The sequence below is a fragment of the Dipteris shenzhenensis genome, chromosome 19, assembly GCF_047967505.1.
Source record: "Dipteris shenzhenensis isolate YYH24624 ecotype China chromosome 19, Dip_SZ_1.0, whole genome shotgun sequence".
In the NCBI taxonomy this organism is placed as follows: domain Eukaryota; kingdom Viridiplantae; phylum Streptophyta; class Polypodiopsida; order Gleicheniales; family Dipteridaceae; genus Dipteris; species Dipteris shenzhenensis.
The window spans coordinates 3,190,612-3,198,695 of record NC_141614.1 but is presented as its reverse complement, the minus strand read 5'-3'; positions in this window follow the sequence as shown (position 1 = coordinate 3,198,695).

The window sequence follows — 8,084 nt, the reverse complement described above, 5'->3', positions numbered from 1 at the left end:
ATCATTTCCTGCACATTCGGTGCATGGACAGCTTGTTGTCTATCAACATATGCAAGTGGATTCACATCCTGGAAAGTGATTCTCCTCATTTCCACATCCCTCATGGGTGTCTTATGCATCTTCTTCTCATTGAAGACCACATCATGGCTTCGTATGATCTTCTTTACTTTGGATCCCAAAGACGATAGCCCATCTCTCCACTTTCACCATAACGCATAAAGATGCATTTCCTAGACTTAGGATATAGCTTCTTCCGAAGCTCCTTTGGCACATGTGCATATGCCTCACACCCAAATATACACAAATGAGAGTAAGAGGGCTCTTTGCCACTCCATGCTTCTTTAGGAATACTATCATCAAAACTCTTACTAGTTGATTAATAGATCACATGCACTGCCATCTTCATTGCCTCAATCCAAAAACCACAAGAAAGACTTGCATTGCTTCATTGCCTCAATCCAAAAACCACAAGAAAGACTTGCATTGGAAAGCATACATTGCAACCTTTCATGAATGGTGCGGTTCATCTTTTCTACAACTAGATTTTGCTCTGGAGTACGAGGGGATGTGAGCTCCCACTTGATCCCATATGTATCACATAAATGTTGAAAGTCATGAGAGAGACACTCTCCACCATTGTAAGTCCATATGCATTTAAGTATTCTACCTGACTGATTTTCAACCAAAGCCAGCCATTTTTGAAATACCCAAAACACATCGCTCTTCTGAGCCATAGGATAAGCCCACACTTTCCTAGTTGCGTCATCAATGAATGCCACATAGTATTCAATCCTGCCTAATGATCGCAGGCATGGGGCCACATACGTCAAAATGCACCAAACCAAGCTTTTCAATCTCTTTCTTTCCCATCTTGGAAATGTTTTATGATAGTGGGGAAACATCCTATATTTCCACTATCACAAGATGCACCTATCCTGGGAATATGCATCATCTGAAGTGGTAAGCAACTCTATGGGTAAACTAGACATGAATAGAATGTCATAGTCACTATCATCAGTGACTGCATTGTTCTCCTCGATCTTCACATTTCCTTTGTCCTCCCTTGGACTCTCTTCCTTCTTATTTGCACCCTTTTCATGTGGCCCTTCTTGCCACAATGGTAACACTCATTGTTCCGTGCCTGGATTTGCTACGAGACTTCTCTCTTTCTTGGGACTCCCCTCTGAATTGTGGTTTGCCCCTTTGCACATTTAAGGCTGCATCCTGCTTGTTTCCGTCTAATCTCCTCGTCCAACAAGCTACCCATAACATCTTCAAACTTTAGTGCTCCACCACGTGCAGAGTTCACAGTTGTATGAAAGGTATCCCATGAGGATGGCAATGAGCACAAGAGGAATATTGCCTTAGTCTCCGCATCAAAATTCAGCTTCTAAGCCTAAAGCTGGCGGAAAATAATATTGGATTCATTCAAGTGAGAAAAAATGGAGACCCATTCCTTCATCTGTAGCTCAAACAACCACTTCATGAGGTAAACTTTATTAGAGGTAGTTTCCTTCTCATAAGTAACACATAATTTCTTCCACAAATCTTCCGTAGTCAGCTCATTCACTATTGTGAAATAAACTGACTCTACAAGATGAAGTCTAAGAGTAGACTTTGCTAATGCATCCAACTCATTCTAATCATCCTCAAATGACATAGCTATAGGCTTAGTTGCAATCCCTTCCAAGGGTTTAATCTGCTTCTTTTGAATAAGCACATCCCTTATCTATTATTTCCACAGAGAAAAGTTTGTCCCATCAAACTTTTTAATGCTGAAAAACTCATTTTCAGACATGGAAGAGGATGCCATGATGCAAATAAAGCAAAATCCCAAATGCTAGTGCTTGCAAAAGAGAAATCACACTCAATACCAGGTGCACCCAAATATGTATGCCACAATGGAAGGTAATATCGCCAAATCTCAAAGGCTCAAAGCATTAAAAAATGCATTTGACTCATGTGCATTTACTATGCATCCATATGATGAGCAAATATGGCCCAAAAGAAAATGACAAAACAATGGTGAACCCAATGCCAAATAAGAGCCAATGCCTCAAGCATAAACACCGTCCATGGGCATAAGCATCAATAATGTCTCATCCACGAGAGCATAGCACTACTAGTGCATCAACTACAATGTATCAAAGCTATCCCTCAACATAAAATAGCATATGTGTTCTAAACGTCCATCATTAAAGCATCCCACAAGGTAATATGGGCCTATCAACGCATCCAATAAGGATCACAATGCATCTAAATGGCTTGTAAAGCATCCACTGCAACCCAATGCAAACCACACATGAGTGCATACATCTCAGATTGTAACCAAAGTGATCTGCATAAGATATGTCCCAAAAATCATGGCCCCACGACAATGACTACTACTGAAAATAAGACCTGAGGTGCCTCAAAACATGGATGTCATTGCATAATTAAAATCAAGAGGACAATCTACAAGGATCTCTCTTCTGCTAGAATTACAAAGTCCCAACCGATGAATGAGAAACTTAGAAATAAAACCTTAGGAAGCTTAGAAACCTTAGCAAATAAATCCATGTGGCAACTGTGTGGAGCTTGTGAAGAAAATCCAAATAGAGGAGAAAACGTCGACACAAAGTTTCGGAATTCCTTGAATACTCCACCAAATCATGCATAAATTTGCAGAGCTCAGTTTATCCCATCCTTATCACTGGAACAGACGGATTCAAAAATGGTGGTCTGAGCAAGTGGGTCTAGCAGATGAGCATCCGGATGTAGGAAGAGATCAAAGAGGATGAAATGCTTCATTCCGCAACTTATTACTGCTCTTGCTCCTCTCGTGGCGAGTTGAAAGCTGAATAGAGGTCTAGAAGTGTTGTGGCAGTGGAACTTTAATCGGAGCTCATGGGTCAGGAAATAGCATAAGTAGTAGCCAAATTCACAAAAAAATGGGCTCCTTCCTTTCTCAAGGATTTCACAGAGCTCACAAAATGAGCAACAGTAGTAGAGAATAAACAAATTGTCTAAATGCATATACTTTTATTGCATCTAGTTCTATGTCGAATATGCGACATAAATCCCACCATGCACATTCCTTTTACACATGGTTTTTTAATTGGAATATGGTTAAGGCCATTTCTAAGCTCCCTTCTCATAGGTTCGTAATTGACAATTGATGGATCACATGTGAAAACATGTCCCCATTCTTTATCAATACATTTATTAAAGTTATGACAAGAACAAGGTATTACCCTAGAAGCACAAAAAATGTCGTGGTGTATAAACTAAGTTTTGTATAGTTTTGTGAAACTTCCATGTGATCATGGCTTTTTCGGGCTTGGTTGTAATAATACATTTGAAATCAAACTTAATTCGAGCATTTAATGTATGTATTCTCCATATCTGAATTATTTCTAGTTAATGTTAAGCTATTCTGTGATTGAATCTCATAGTCTCTCAAAGACCTTAATTAACTTTCTTATTTTTCTCTTTCTCAACCTAATTAGAGGTGCAAATGAATAAATGCAATCTTAACTCTCTCTCTCTCCCATTCTCCACCTCTCTCTCTCTCTCTCTCTCTCTCTCTCTCTCTCTTTCTATCCCACTCTCCATCTCCCTCTTTCTATCCCCGTCTCCATGTCCATCTTTCCCTCCCCCTCCCTCTATCTCTTTCCCTCCCTTTGTGCCTCTGACTGCTCTCTCTCTCTCTCTCTCTCTCTCTCTCTCTCTTCATACATATAACAATGTCTCATGGCCAGGTGCATTATTTGTGTCCCTTTGTGTCCCTGACTGCTCTAACTACATATGATAATGTCGCCACGATAAATTTAACTTTTGAGATTTACTTTATCGCATGTGCTTTCTTATGAGCTTGATTGTCTACAAGCTTATTGCACAAAATTTCTTCTAGTCCTTCACTATGTATGCACTAAATTCAACCATGAAATCGATCGCAACCTTGAGGACATGCAGAGCACTTGGATGCTAATAATGACAAACTTGACCTAAACGATGGATATTGTTGGCTCAAGAATGACAAGAAAACTATTAGAGATGGAAAGTTTTAATGTGATGAAGTGGCAGACAAAGCCCAGGGATTTGCTAAAAACTCGCCAGCCCAAGAAACTTGCTCAGTTGGAGTACATATGTTGCCAAGTTTGGAATTGCTACCTAGAATTTAGATTCGATGGTATGAAGACTAGCAACTTCTCAGCATATAAACAATCATGTAAAAAGACTCCAAGAAGATCCACTAAGATCAGTACGTCTAACAACATCGCTTTGATACCATGTTAAGCCACGTGTGTACTTTCTATCCCTTAGATTGAATATGATCAAAAGCTAAAGATATGAAAAGCAAGGTAAGGATGGCTTTCTCTACCTGCATTTTTTATTTTAAGAAAATTTTGTAAGGAGGCTCTGACTTGCATAAACTTTCAAAAGCATGTCATTTAGAGGCAAGTATATCATTCTTGACAAATTGTATGATAGCTAGTGCATATGCAAGTATTTAGGCATAGAACAACAATGGTTGGGGAAGCTTGTCGAAGATGAAATGACTATGTGAAAACTTGCCATTATAGTAATGGGATTCCTAATCGGACCATAATTGAAGCGAATTGCTTTATTCCTACTATTTTGGCTATATAAATATAATCTTTTGTGGTAGGTGACATTGAGATTCTTCATTCTATCAAGCTTAGATCACACAAACAGAAGATGTTCTAATGCTTGTGATCCTCCCAATAATTGTACTATTTGAATGCAAGCATAAACAATCACACCTCAACATTTGTTTTTGGTGAGATCTCAACCATTATAGTGCTTCTCCCCACCTTCATGAGTTTTTTTTTTTTTTTTTTGGGGTGGGGAAAACCCACCTTCATAAGTTCTAAATAATCCCTGTAGTTGTGCTTTGCGCAGGTGCACCCAAGTGGATAATAAGACTTTAAGAACCAATATCTTCATTATTTTGAAGAAGAGATTTTCTATGCTCTGTGTGAATCTTCTATCCTCATGAAGTAACTCCCACTTTGTGATTGTTTGGTAATTGTGTTTGCATAGGTCATGATATGACCTTCCCTTTCCAAAGAATAGTGTCAAAAAGCACATCTCCTTGCAGTATGAGTCACTAAAAAGGCTAAGAGGATGGTTTCCCTCAGATGGCATAACATGTACAACGTAGTCATTGTACTCTCGATAACTTGTTGTGATGCATATAGCCCATGCAATAGTGTGTCCATATCTAGCTCATTGTAAGCTTATGGATCACCTAAGATTGTGTGAGGAATCTCTTCTGCATGCAACTTGCATGCAGCAACTCGATGTGACTGAGCCAATCTTGGCTGAGCGCCAGATTGCTTTCCACATATAGGGTTGTTGAGATAAGGTCTTGAAGAGCTTTCATTTTTATTAGTGTGGGGCAAACCAAACCACTCATGTAGCAGTGCTTATATTCTAGCTTGCATTTGATTCCAAACTAGCAACAACCCTTCATCCCTCAAGAAGCAAGGCACTATTCACTGCACCTACTCCATGTTTGATATTACATTGATCACATCCCTCGAAGACTGTATTGACCTTTGTAGTTCAATTCCCTGATTTGCGCAAATGGTATTCTAATGGAGACCAGTTGTGCCTCAACTGCTCAACTTTTAGACAAAGTCGATTGGTTGGTTGAGTTGAATCAAAATACTTGCACACAAGTTGGGAACTTTTCCTGCATTCAGGGACTTTGCACATTTTTGACATAGCTTGGCACCACATGGATGCAAGACTCGAACACTGGGTGCGTGCGCGGCATCAAGGATTCTAACCGCAGTGGAGTTTCATGTCTACAGTTGCCTTATGAAGAAAAGATTTCTACAAGAAGCACAAGAATTGGAGGTGGTGTCAGTCATAAGCTTGAGATACTTTGAGCTTCCTTTCAGTTGTCTTCTAGTGCCTCTCATCCCATCATGTGGTGGAATTGTTTGGGGCATGAATATTCGGTCAGCATGCATCATGTAAATTTTTTCAGCATATTTGTTTTTCTATCATGGTTGACGTCGAGCAGAGTGTCTTTCACTTTGCACAAATATCTTTAGTAGGGCATTCTAGTTCTTCATCTAGTAGTTGATGCAAGATATCAGATTCCTCTTGGAGCCAATGCCCTCGCTTATGCTGATGTTGCATAGCTAGCATTCCATGAAAAATGAGGCAACCATCCATCATATCAAAGAGCAAGATTTCCTTGGGACTAAGCAAGTTTGATTTTGAATTGTATTGCATGGTTGACACTTTTTGAAGCTCCATGTAATTTGTCACCTCCAAAATCCCAATCAAAAGTTTTTGTAATAGCACTAGGAATGTAGTTCAATAGCATTTTGGAATCGTGCGTTGTCTCCAAGAATGGAAGTTTCATAGCCATTAGGGCATGGAGAATGGCTAAATCAAAGACATGGTCTTCTAATTGAGAATTTTTAGTCTTTGTTTCAAGGTCCCAAGGAAAATCCGAGACATTATTGTCATTGATAGCTTCTTCAGGATCACCATTCCATTCAAAGTCAACCATAAAGAATGGCACTTCTAGATCTATTTTCTCTTCATTTATGAGTGGAGGTTCCACTTGCATGACCTTAGCATCAATTCATGAGGAGATTGAATCTAGTGTATGGCAGTTGTCAATGGTCGCCAATGCTTGGATCCAGTTCTTGATATTGCTAGCTAAGGCATGTTGTTGTGGGAGGGTTGATTTGTTTGATATCGTCATTGAAGAGGTTTCATCCAACGGTCTAGGCACAATGGGTTTTATTGCTCCCATCCCCACATTGACTCTTACTATTGTGTCATGATTTTGTATTGTCAATCTATCAGCTCCCCAATCATGGAGGATTGATGCTTCATGCAACCAAGGACATCCGAGCAAGTGATAAGATTGCTGGGGGAGATCCAAGATCTGAACTGAAGTTTAAAGTGGACTCCTGCTACTTTTGTGGATATACCATCCACTATATCCAAGGAATTTGCACTTGAATCATCTGCAAGGTGTATGTTGAAATGAGCTTTTTGCATTGGTGGGACACCCCATTCATCATAGAGATCCTTGGATAGGACATTCACACCTGCTCCACCATCCACAATGGCTTGGATCTCATCATATGCTTTATGGATCAAAGGCACAATGATGTTGCATATGCCATCTATTTCACCCATTTGCACAAGGATATCTTCTATGTCTTCCATAGGTGGAGGGGGATTTGCTAATTCAATCCATCCTTTGAAACTCTCCTAGAGATTGGGACAAGGTTTCTTCTTACCCACATGGCTTAGGGAGAGGCCCCTTTTCCTTTCATGAACTAGGCCTTTTAACTTTTTTCTAGCTTTTCCAAAGATTAGAAGAATTGGGCTACGTGTTACACCTCATTAATTGTACTATGACCTGTGATAGATATTGTTGTTATCTGTTATGTAGATTATCAGTCTGTATGTGCATTGTTTACCTAATGTGATAGTTCAATGTTGAAAAATATCTTAAATTTGTTTCACATGTTATCGTTGCCATGGAGGAGTCTAGGAAAAATACGACCATTATTTAGAATAAGAGCACAAGATCCAGTCATCAAAGGTAAAATTTTTGCATTTAAATTACATAAAGTAGAACTAATAGCAAAACCGAAAGAAAAACTGAAAGTTGAGCTGAAAGTAGAACTAAAATTAGAGCTAAGAGTAGAACTAAAAACAAAGGCTAATGAGAGAGGGGCACACTCTCTCATTTTATTAAATAACTAGAGAGGAAGTGTGCCACCTCTCCCCATACGTCATGTATGGATTTTTATCTTTATTTTGACTCCATGTTATAACTGTGAGGAGACAATAACCAAGCCATTCATGTTCTCTTGTTTTCTCTTCTCGCACATGTGGATTAAAGTTCGAGGCAGACCTTCCTTCATCGGTGTTTGCTTATTACTCTTGGTTACTCAACTCAAGAGACTTCTACCCTAAATTTACTGCTTTGCCTCACCTAGTGTATACCTCACAACTTTGTCCTAACTTCCTTGTTGATGGCCTCCTTCAGTGTTTCCCTTATGACAACAAGTTGAGAAATTGCCTTCCAACTTTTG